We start from the raw sequence: 13,008 nt of genomic DNA on the forward strand, positions 1-13,008 counted from the left end.
TTCATTTATTAATCTCATCTGTACAGTTATAGCAAAGGTCTTGGCCCTGAAGCTTGAAAAATGAATGCCAAATTTAAACCAATCCATATCAAATAGGATTTAGAAGGAACTGAAGTTCCTTTATTAACATCTGGAGGCTACTGAATTTGAAGTCTTATATTCAGTCTTCCTTGAAGCAGGCTTTCTGTTATCTATGTATGCCAAAAATATCTGATTCAGTGCAGCCAGCCTTCATGTGGGAGGCATTGTAGTGCTGTGGCTTGAAGATAATTCTATGAGGAAGGTTCCTGTGCATCCCAAAGCACAGGTGAGAGCTGGTAATCCTCCTCAGTAGTCATTCAAAAGTAGAGTGACCATATTTCCCTATGCTGAATATGGGACACCTGGTAAAATTACTCATATTCAAGCGAGTTCAATGGCAATCAGAACTATGTAGTACAAATGTTCAAATTAAGATCAAGTTGACTGAGCCCCTGTTAAAAAGAAATATGAGTAGTTGGATTTTTTTTATTTACCTTCTTATCTTTTAAGGCTTTAGGGCTCACATGAGGAGAGGGGACACACACACGCACACACACACACATTCCTGTACACCTCTCTCACACAGGGAGGGGTGACCGGCCCAACCCTCCCTGCCCAGTGCTTTCCTCCCTCCATGCTTGACTGGGCCCATGGGACGGACCTGCCTCTCCTGGTACCTTGCACTGCAGGCTTTCCAAGGCAACATGTGGGGCGGGGGATGCAGGGTCACATGGTCCCTTGCCCCAGATTTCTGCCAGGGTTCACACCAGAATGGTTCCAGCAGCATCCTTTCAGCACTGTGAGGGAGGCAAGGGATGGGAGCTTCTTCCAGCCAGAGGGCAGGAGGAGGAGGGGGAGGGTTAGGAATGACCTGGCCTGTGTCTTTGCAGAGCTCATCTCTCCCCCCTCACTCCACTCCCCTGTCTGGAAGCAGCTTGTCCCTTCCTGCCTGCACAGTGGGGTTTTTGTGTGTGTGTTTTTAAGTATCACTTTTGTAACTTTTTTCTATTGTAAATCAGTTTAGTTTTCATCCACATTGACTGTCTGTAGACTTTTGAAAGTGGTGACTGGTACATAGGTACCCAGCATGTATAGTTTGTTGGGTGAATCTTCATCCTCATTGCGTTTTCTGGATAAACGTACATGGATCCGGTAGGGAACATTGGCCCAGACTGCTTTGTTCAATCTGGTGTCAATACGTACATCAGACGTATGCATCTCCTTCACTGCAAATGTACGGATCTCCTTGAGAGCACGGGGGGCACGTTTCTTGAACCCCACTCCATGGATCCGTTTGTGAATGTTGATGATATATTCCCTAGTCACCACCTCATTGATGGCAGATCTCCCTTTCTTCTTTTCTCCACCTTTCTTTGCTGGAGCCGTCCTGCCCGGAAAGGCAGCTCAAACCTCCAGGCTACTGCTGGCCACTGACATAACTCAGATGCCTCCTGTCCCCTGGCTACAGCACAGGCAGGAAGGGGTTAAGCACTGAGGAGCCATTGTGCACCAGGGCCCAGGGAACCTGACTGCAGGGGCTTCAGGGAACCCAGCCAGAGAGGTGGCTCAGCAGGGGAGAGTGTCTAGGGGATGGAGCAGCCCCGCTCTCCCTGGGGGGAGGACCCAGGGCGGAGGTGGAGTGGGGCGGGTGAAGAGGGTGCTAAGCTTCTACCCAGGGGGCTGCTGTGGTGCCTGCAGGGTTGGGGCACGAACACACTGGCAATCACTTCCCCCTACACACTCCAGAGCTTAGCTGAGGGGCGGAGAGGCTTCCCTGTGCCAGCGCTGTGCAGGGGGTTTGGCACATGCCGGGCTTGGCTCCTCCTGGCCAGCGCCCCGGGCCAGTGGGTCTTGGGCTTTCCCGGAGTGCTGGCCCAGCCAGAGGCAGTGGGGGAAGGAAGGAGCCTGCTAGCCAGGCTGCTGGTGGGCTGAGCGCTCAGACCAGGGGCTGGTTCTCAGCACAGCGCTGGGAGTAGGACATGCCCTGCTGGAGGCATCTGGAGGAGCAGTGGGACTGGGGGTGTGTGAAGGGGCAATGCAGGAAGAGGACTGCGAGAGGGGGAGCACATAAAGGGCCGATGGGTAGGCAGCAGAGGTGACATGTTACTGGCTGCTGCCTGGCGCCTGCCTGCACACACTGGGCACCACAGCGCACAGCCAGTGCCGGCTGGAAATGAAACGGGGAGGGGGCCCTGCTGGCTGAGAGCTGGCGCACAGCGTGGGCTGCGCTGATGGACCAGCAGGGGGAGTGGCCAGCCCCGCCACCAGCCTTGCACACCCACCCCCGTTGTCAGCCACTGGACCCCCCACCCCCACTCACAATTGGTGGGTGGCCGGTGAGCCGGGATCCAGCCAGCAGTAGGACCTGCCAGTACTGATGGGGGGTGGGGCAGACAGAAAATACAGGACAATTTGCCAGTTTTTAAGAAAAAGTTGGGACACCTGCAGGATGGCTTAAATACGGGACTGTCTCTTTAAAAACGGGACGTCTGCTCACCCTATTCAAAAGTGGCATGAGACAAAGATACCCTGTAGACTTTCTTATCTTCAGTTTAGTTATTGAACTTTATCAGGAAAACTAAGTTTTTCCTCCCAATATTCAAATTATCACAGTCAAAGAATGGTAAAGTTATGCTGACAGATTCATTTAAAGTCCAGTGATCTCTCACTCACAATTGGCTAATGTCATATGGCATATAGGTATAAAACTAGCTAACAGAGAGAATCAATTGGACAATTTGATTTAATTTATAGTGCAGTGGCTGTTTAGACATTTTTCTTTCTTTTCTTTCTATTTAATAGAACAAGTTAAAGGCCTGATTTTCAGAAGTATTGAGCACCCTCAGATTCCATTAAAGTGGACTGGGGTTACAGATGCTAAGTAGGTTTGTAAATCAGGCCATAAAACTGTACTGGGTAACTATAAGATGTACTAATATGACAATCAATAGCAGGGCATTTTTACTCTGTATTTAAGAATGGCATATAAGGTTTTCAAATACTCTGATTTCACTATTTGTTCATTCAGAGTCTATTTCATCTCAGATTTTTAATGTTTGTCATTCTCAAGTAGGACTTAAAAGTTTGTCTCCTATTTGGTTGAGTGCAGGGAGGAAGCAAATGGTTTTATCTAACTCTGTAGAAAGTAAATACAGGATATGTGTTGGCAGAAATAACTTTGCAGCAACAAATTAGTTATGCCATCTTGATTTTTACAAATGTTTTTATTGAATGCAAGTCTCATAATCATGCTTAAGAGCTATATGTCTGTCTGGAACTAGGAGGTGAAATTCTGCATTCTGTGTTGTGCAGGAGGTCAGATTAGATGATTTCCCCCTGTGGCCTTAAAATCTCTGAATCTCTCTCCCATTTCTTTGCCACTGTCCTAGAATGAACTGAAACAGCATTCTTTATCAAACCTGTGCACAAATTCTACCCAGTCTGGCACTTTTCTTTGGTTAAGCCCCCAAAAGCTGTATAATCTAGGCCTGAATTTGATTTTCAAGTTCGTTTATATCCATTTCCATTACAACACTAATGCGTTTAGTCTTCTCTTATTTCTGGGGAGCGTGATGGCCACTCGTAAGTTTTTCTGAAAATACCAATTTGGATCTTCATAGCTGTCCTATAACACTGTTTGTTTGTTCTTTCTGTTCCATTTGAAATCTCCATATCCCTAATAATGGGATGCTGAGCCCAGAGATGTGTTTTTTGAGCTCCTTCCTATGAGCAGGGTTGGTGTGGAATCCTAGGCAAACAATAGCCTTAGCCATGGTTTTAAAATGTCTAGTTTGTCAGCTTAGGCTGACTTTTGTTGGCATATTTCCACCCATATTCAGGCTAAGCTTATGATGCCATAGCTGGATTTTCAGTTCATGCACTGTTCTCCAGCATCATTAATGGTTTGTGCTCAATTATGGCCCTTATCCACCAATGCCCACCAATAGAAAGACTTCTGTTGATTTCAGTGGACATCAGATCAGGCCCTCAGGTGGATGGTGGTCTGGAACAGAGTCAAACAACATGCTCTGTGCTGGAAAGATAATTTTACTGGTGTTGTCCTGATTTTAACGCCTATGTTACCAGCATGAATGTCACAGCACAACATTGCACTTACATGGTAGAAAACAAAACACCTGCTATAGAAGGGGACATGGGAAAAGGTACTGAAAACATTTTCCACCTCATATTTTTGATGCTCAGATACATTCTATAGGGTTAGAAACATGGAATTCCAAAATGCTTGTTAAAGTCAAAAAGAGGAACAGCTTTATGCCAGATATAAGTGTGTTCCAGCTGCAGCTCTCTGAATTTGGGTATACAGCCTCACAGGGCTCCCTGCCTATAACTCCTTCCCCTTAGGCAAATTATGGACCTTGAAATTCTTACCAAATACTGCCTGACAAGATCTTACTTGCTGATCCTCATGGTACATCTGTGACCTATCCTTTTTAATCTGTTGGTCTTTCTGTGGCCCATTTTCCACCCTCTCCACACACTTTCTCTTGGATTGCTGAATTCAACAGCTTTTCACAGGTAGCATGGTGTTTATTATATGTAAATAATATACATGTAGGGTATGGAATAAGAGTCTCATTTTGCTTTCCTTTCCTATAGCTAGGTATGGTCCAGGTTGCCTTCCTTCAACATTCATTAATACTATTTTGAGCACCACCTAGAATGTGTAACTTGTGTCAGTTGTTCCTTCCACCTCAGGGAAGGATGAAGGACTCTGCGTGGCCCCAACAATCCTCTGTGGTCCATTTGGCCAGCTTCAAGATTTCAGTTTGTGTTACAACATAAATCTGGAGTTGTTTAACATTCCCAATTTAGCTTTTTGTTTTAAAGTAAAACTTGAAAGTGTCTGGCCATGCCTCTGTTGGCCTGGCCACTGCTGTTTTGAACCATCTGTTGGCCTCATGCCTCACAAGATGCTCTAGACATGTACTGTATTAATAGCCCCATTAAAATTGTCCTGTTATTTTACCCATACTACAGGATTCCAAACAGATGTAACGAACATCTTTTGACCCAGTAATATACAAATCAGATTTTTCTTATCTGGAACCAAAAGAATCTGAAAGGATACTAGAACTTTTATGTGACCACTGGAATTCATGGTATTCCGCTAATTAAAGGAAGAGTAAGATAACATGGCTGTTTTAAAAAACTACCATATTACAATATCAAGATATGAATCCTACACAAAAACAGGAAAACAAAAATGTATACCATATAACGAGGTCCATGATGATTACTAGGTTGAGAGCATTTAATTAGAAGTAAATATTTGTAGAATTCTGGGGAAAACATTTTTCTAGTTTTGTAAACTGTAATGGTCTATTTCAGAAGCAAAGGTATAAGGTAGCATATTATGCCACTCAGATGGTGGGAGTAATCACTAGAATTTAGCAAATCAATGGAACTACCTATGGAATAAGGTGCCGCTCAATCTGGCCCCCGTTTTGCACCGCAGAGGAACAGAGGTGCCCTAGTGTATAAATGGGGGTTTAAATTGTAGTGTACTGCCTCAACGGCATAGTGGCTGTGCATGCTCCAATGATAGAATCAGAAATCAATGTGAGGCAAACAACATCCAATACCTTCACCAATATATAGGGCCAGATCTTCGCTTGGTGTAAATCAGATTAGCTCCCAGGTTGAAGTAAACGGAGCTTTGTCCCTTTACCCCAGCTGAGGATTTGGTACGGAAGGTTTGCATTTTCTGGCTGAGACTGAAACTGAAAAGCTAATTTTATGGGTGCTCTTTGAAAAATCCAACCCTGTCTGTAAACATTTAGCTTCTCAATGAACAGCCCCTTTCAAGGATGTGAGTCAGTGAAAAATACAGCTGTTTCACATACTGAGGAAAACATAAAACAGCATTTACCATTGGCTCAAGCTGCTTCTTTACTGAATACAAAGTCCCTGATTCCCCGCACACAATGGGGTAAATCGGGAGTACCTCCACTGAGGTTGATGGAGTTTTTAGGGAGTAAAACGTGAATGAAGTCAAAACTGGAGGGTTCCTATACAATAATTTTTAATCTACTTTGTCCTAATTACATTATATTAATTGACCTATTTCATAATACAGTGACAGCCAAAGCAGATAATAGTATTATTATCTCTATTGTATTATTTCAAATCAAATGCTTTACTCTATTGCATTCTTGCATCCAGATTAATAAACGAAGCAAACAAATTATTTGCTATTGTTCACTTTTAATCTAATATGCAAGTTAGTCTAAAATCAGATTTAACTTAATCACTGTTCTCTCTTTTGAGATGCTAGCAGTAAAAGTATATAAAGTTGTGTTTTAACATGACTATAATGTATACATAGCATTATACATTTAGGCCCAGATCCTGCAAATTGATACATTCAGGTTGACCACAGTACCCAGCAGGGTCCCCATACAAGTGCAGGGATCTGCCCTCACAGAACGCATTCCAGGATCAAAGCCTTTGGGAGTACATTCTACACTTGTTCATATATAGCTTGACTTCAGAGTATGTTCCTTAGATTGCTGCCATATAGTTACAGAAATGCATAACAGTGAAGTGTCATTAAATTTAATGTACTCATCTAGGCTGATCCGTTCCATTGTAAACCAAGCAAGAAAACCAAGGTGTAAATTATTAAAAATATTAACTTTAAAAACAAAATATGAATTTCTTTTCTCCTAACATTCGTCACTGCTGACCCCAATAACTGATTAGCCTTTCATCCGGCCAGATGCACTCCCTGACATCTACACTTGCAAAAACAGTACACGTGCTCTACGCTTACTTTCATTCTTTATTATGACTGCTTTTTATAGTTTGTGCTGGAAAATAACTTCCAAATTAAACAAACAGAAAAAGTAATATACTGTAGTTTGATTGCAACCTTTATATTTTAAACTAAAAAGGATTTGCTGTATATCCACTTAACTAAAAAAGAAAAATCTATGGTTAGACCGAAACTTTGCCATCTCCTCTGATTTAAGGAGCAGCATATATAGTTGCCCTGCCCAAGGAGAAGGGCAAGGACTGAATTGTGGCTTGGAGAGTCACAATTTGGTCTATGCTTCCCCCTTTCTCCATAGGGAGGGTAAGCTGTGCCTGACTTTCTGTCTTAGGTTACTTGCACTGGTCATCTGGCATATTGGGGATGAGTACATGGTTCATGCACTTCCTGCTTGCAGGGGTTGGATGGGGAATAGCAGCCTGGAAGCAGCTGCTCTCCTCTGCTATGACCTACGTTGCAAGTAGCTTGTGCAGGGGCTTCAGTGAGTATGGTATATCTCCTTACTCCCTTCCACAGACACACAGGCCCAGATCCACAAAGGGATTTAGGTGCCTAAATCCCAGATTAGATTTAGGCTCTACTGGGATCCACAAAACCCTGCTCAGCTGCTGCCTAATCATGTAGGTGCCTAAACTTGCTTGGCACCTAAATTTTCACTGTAAAAGTTCCCTAGGCATCTAAGTTTCTGCCCCTAGGCCCCCTAACCGCTGCCTGAGGCAGGTGCTTGGATCCTTATCTCATGCCTAAAACCCAGTGTGATCCTCAAACCAGGTGGAGCTAGGCAGGGCAACGCCTATCGTGTCCTGCAGGGTCTGACCTGGTAGGTTCACTCAGAGCAAAACTGTGGATGAGAGACGGCCTTCCTTGTAATCTTTAGCCCAGTGGTTATGATACTCACACAGGAGATACACTGGTTCCATTCCTTCCTCTGCCTGAAAAGGAGAAGGGATTTGAACAGGGGTTCTCAGGTGAGTGCCCTAACCACTGCAGTAGGGTATGTTCTGATGTGGGTGTCTCTGTGTCTCTCCCAATGAAGTTGTTCCACTTTGTATAAATAATTAAATATTAATTGGGCCAGAGTGAGAATCACTCTCTAGACCAATGATTAGGGCTCTCCCCTGAGTGGTGGGAAAACCTTGTCCAACTCTCTTCTCCTCATCAGGCAGAGAAGGGAGGAGGATTTTAACCAGGGTCTCCCATATCCTGTGTGAAAAGAAAAGGAGTACTTGTGGCACCTTAGAGACTAACCAATTTATTTGAGCATGAGCTTTCGTGAGCTACAGCTCACTTCATCAGATGCATACCGTGGAAACTGCAGCAGACTTTATATATACACAGAGAATATGAAACAATACCTCCTCCCACCCCACTGTCCTGCTGGTAATAGCTTATCTAAAGTAATCATCAGGTTAGGCCATTTCCAGCACAAATCCAGGTTTTCTCACCCTCCACCCCCCCACACAAATTCACTCTCCTGCTGCAGTTTCCATGGTATGCATCTGATGAAGTGAGCTGTAGCTCACGAAAGCTCATGCTCAAATAAATTGGTTAGTCTCTAAGGTGCCACAAGTACTCCTGTTCTTTTTGTGAATACAGACTAACACGGCTGTTACTCTGAAACATATCCTGTGTGAGTATCCTACCTGACGGGCTAAAAGTTATAAGGGAGGCCCTCTTCCCCAGCCATTTTATGTGGATTTAAGCATGCTCTGAGCACACTTACCAGATCAGTACACTCCAGAAGAGGTTTCATGGCTGTGGACCACAAATGGAAATGGGGTCATCCCTCTTTCCTTGGTATCTCCCATTGACTAGTGAAGGTGGCTCCCTGACTTTTGTGGATCATTCTAGGTGCATATCTCTCCCCATTCATTGTATAGGGAGCCTAGTTACCTAACCTTCGGTTTGTGGATTCCAGTGTTTTTTAAGCCGGCTACAAATATGATGTTGCAATGCTAATCATTTATTTTCTCCCTCAATAAAACCTTGGGGATCTGGGTTGTAAACTGATTCACAATTCAGGCCAATGTGCCAAAAGTTTCTTTATTAGCTAATTTGCATACTGTGGTCATTGCCTACTTTTCAAGTGTTCTGCATTGCACCAAAAAGATAGCTAATAACTTAACTTTTGTCCATTATACTTGATTGCTATTTCAACATATCGTATACTCTCCCGCATAGTTACACTAATAACAATGAAACTTAGATGGACATATAGATGAAACCACAGTGGGAATGGCAGGAAAACTAGACAGGATGTTTTTGGCCCTGACATCCACCTTTACTTCATCTGCTTGGAGTGTGCTTATGCCTATGACCATGAAATTTCATCTTCTGTTTATCTTGAGAGTAGAAAGTTGTCCGGTTGCTGGACTTCAATCTGTGAGGTTTCAGAGTAACAGCCGTGTTAGTCTGTATTCGCAAAAAGAAAAGGAGTCCTTGTGGCACCTTAGAGACTAACCAATTTATTTGAGCATAAGCTTTCGTGAGCTACAGCTCACTTCATCAGATGCATACTGTGGAAACTGCAGAAGACATTATATACACAGAGACCATGAAACAATACCTCCTCCCACCCCACTCTCCGGCTGGTAGTAGCTTATCTAAAGTGATCACTCTCCTTACAATGTGTACGATAATCAAGTTGGGCCTTTTCCAGCACAAATCCAGGTTTTCTCATCCTCTGCCCTCCCCCCCCCCCACAACTCACTCTCCTGCTGGTAATAGCCCATCCAATACCAGCAGGAGAGTGAGTTGGGGGGGGGGGAGGGCAGAGGATGAGAAAACCTGGATTTGTGCTGGAAAAGGCCCAACTTGATTATCGTACACATTGTAAGGAGAGTGATCACTTTAGATAAGCTACTACCAGCCGGAGAGTGGGGTGGGAGGAAGTATTGTTTCATGGTCTCTGTGTATATAATGTCTTCTGCAGTTTCCACAGTATGCATCCGATGAAGTGAGCTGTAGCTCACGAAAGCTTATGCTCAAATAAATTGGTTAGTCTCTAAGGTGCCACAAGGACTCCTTTTCTTTAATCTGTGAGTTATTTCACATACCTTTTTCTCACTTAATTCACAAAGAGAAAGTTATTAAAGTATAAGGCACCATCACCTATAGTACAGGAATGCAGAAATATCCACAAATATTTATAGTACAAATATCAGTTAATATGCTGCTTCTCAGTAAGGAAAGTACCATTTTCTTTACCAACATACTATGTGTTAGAACAAGGATGGTAACTGCACAAGAGTGTTGGCACTTGTACGCAGTTGTTTGGAAGTAATATAACAACTGAGGGTACACCGTATCAAACTGGGACAAAGGTGATCTTTCTTCCCTGGATTTGATATATTTTCAGCTACTTTAAAGGCTCTTGAGATCAGGACCCCGCATAGTCTTTGAAGCTCATTCTTTTCTTTCTGTAGAAAGTGAAACCTGGGCTTCTAATGGCAGCTCAGCAAATACCTTATCAATATTTAAAGTGTCAAGTGTATCTCAGTTAGATGTACCAATTGCAGATCAAAGACACTATCACTGTGGAGTTGCATTCCCTTCAAGGGTCTTCACACCTGACATTTTCCTTTTATTGGGGGACAACTCCTCCTCTTAACATAAGCTGTTTACGAGTCTTAACCATGTTGTTTGGCATCTGTGGGGAATTAAATGTTTCCTTGGGACAGTCAGGGAGAGATTGGAGGTTTAAAGACTTCATCCTTGTTTAAGAAAAGAGAATGTCAGGAAAAGGGTTTTTCCCTGCTGGTTCCATCATTGTTCAGTAGGCCCTCACCAATTTTGTTTAGTGGTGGGAATGTCATGCTTTCCAAGGATGGCAAGAAGAATTCAGGATGGATGAAAATTTAGTGGTATGTAGTAACTGTAGTGAGCTATATCTCTATCTTTCAATGGTGATTTAGAACATTTCTGCCTTTTCTCATCTAAGTCTTCTCTGTTTGCTTTGTTCTGCTCATCACACAAGGAGTTTATGAACATGACTAATGCAATCTAATCCCATTACTGCTCTTCTAACTCTTGCAGTGTTATTTCAATTGTAACGTTTGCTGTGGTGATTACAGCAATGGCAATCTTGAAGCTTTCATGTTTGTGGCTTTACCTGCTTCCGTGTCTTAATTTTGGGTGAAACTGACCCCTTTCAGAGCTCAGTTTTGAGGTGTTAAGTGGGTCTTGAATGGTGGATAGACTTAGGGCTGAGAGGTAAATAATCTCTGAATGCATACATGTTTCATGATTTTGAGAAGAAAACAGAGTGGGAATTAAAAGGCATATTTATGTCTCTTTTGGAAAACGGAGACTATTTGTTATCCATTGTAGTGAGGCCCCCTGCCGCTCCGGAGAGGGACGAGCCCTCTGGACACTGGAGTAGGCGGAGCTAGGGAGCTCTGGGCCTGCCCTTCAGATGGTCAGGCGATGCCCCGGAAGTATAAAGGCTTGACATCAGAGCTCACTGGAGAGCCAGCTGCTGGGGAGGCCAGATGCTTCCGGCCTAGCCCGCGACTGGGAAGCCCCTGCAGCCCAAGGTGCACGCAAGGACTGGCCCGACCTGCCGCATGCCCGCTACCCGGAGGAGTTGCCAGGCCTGCCTCTCGCCACCTACCCAGAGGAACCTATGGTGCTGGACCCCCTGGAGAACACCACCGTGACCCAGCTAACTCCAGAGGGGGAGTGCGGAAGTAGCCTGGGGGCAGCCGACCCTAGTTGGGCTGCAGCACTGCCAGAGCTCATGTCCGTGTGTTGTGGCCAAGATCCTCACTGACTCAGCAGCGGGTCTTCTGCTGCTGCTAGGGCTCCGGGCTGGGACGCAGTGGAGTGGGAGGGCCTGTGTCCCCCCCGCCACCCAACTCGCAGGTGGCAGTCTTCCCCACTCCCAGGGCCTTTAGAGGCCTGGGCTTATTGCTACTGTGTATACTACTACTGCTCAGCTCCTGCCTGAGGGCTTGAGCATGTGACTCATTGTTGCCCCGCCCTGACCTAGGGCCCAGGCTTACTGTGCTTATTTCAGTTGCTGCAAGGGCTGCCGAGGGAGACTCCTGTGGCCGGACTAATTCCCCCCAAGACATCAACAGTGTGTAGTGAGGCGGAGAGGGACGAGCCCTGGCTAACCTCTTTACATCTATGAACTGCCACCCAACCCCATACAAAGTGCTACTGAGAGGATTAAGAGAGTGAGAGTTGAGAGAGTTTCCTGTATCCTTAAAATTCCTCCTGTCCTAGGGTATGTCTATACTTATAAAAAAAAAAAAAAAAAAAAAAAAAAGGGTAAATTCTTAACTCAGCTTAACTAACCCAGGATAGCTAACTTCGATTAAAATATCATAGAAGACATGGTGACTCAGTTTTTAACTCGGGTTAGCAGCTCAGGTTAAACCCTATAAGGGATTCTGGGGTTTAACTTGAGCTGTTAATCTGAGTTTAAAAACTGAGTCATGTGTCTTCACTGCTATTTTAATCCAAGTTAGCTAATGTGATACAATACACCTCTTTTTGCAGTGTTTTTTTTTTCCCTGCAAGAAATTCCATTGAATAATATTGAATTCCTGTTTAATTTTTAAAAAATACACTTCCTTCCTATAGGACACATGGTGTTAGTAGGCTCCAGGACTGTACTTCAGAATAATTGCATCAGCTATAAAGTATAGTTGAAAATGTATATATGTTCTTTGATGCACAATGCCCGGTGCGACGCTGTCAACCGTGGTTGCTTTGGCTGGCACAATGGTCCTTAATAAACCATGTGTGTTTGATGAAGATTTAATGAAGATTGGTTTCAGAGCTAATAATTTACTGCTGTTGTCAAATAAGGAAAGTTTAATACATTGGGTTTATGGTTAACTAAAAACCCTGATAAGTGCAACATTACTTGTTCACTGTCATCCTTCATTAACTAATGTGTCACATTGGGTTGTAATTCTTTTGGGCAAGTGGTGTATTTTCTGGTGAATGCCCGTAATTACATTGATTTCAGACTGCCAGAGGTATTAACAGGTAAACAATACCACTTCAGAAAGAATCCTGTCTGTATAGTAAGATGTTTTAAAACTCTGAGACTGTTTCTACACTGCAAAGTTTAGTTCACATAAATTATGTCACATTGCTGGCATTCATGGAGCAACTCCACATGGTGGATTAGTATTTCTGGGCCTGAAAAATAAGCACCAAGTGGTTGGATCACATCATGA

The 13,008-nt window shown here is 43.9% G+C and overlaps 1 pseudogene; it reads right to left on the minus strand.

The window, feature by feature from the left end:
• Positions 1–1,041: 1,041 nt before the first annotated feature.
• The window catches only part of LOC144269586 (large ribosomal subunit protein eL31 pseudogene), a 31,459-nt pseudogene continuing 19,492 nt past the window's right edge, over positions 1,042–13,008 (minus strand).

Source organism: Eretmochelys imbricata, chromosome 8 (genome assembly GCF_965152235.1).
Source record: "Eretmochelys imbricata isolate rEreImb1 chromosome 8, rEreImb1.hap1, whole genome shotgun sequence".
NCBI lineage: Eukaryota > Metazoa > Chordata > Testudines > Cheloniidae > Eretmochelys > Eretmochelys imbricata.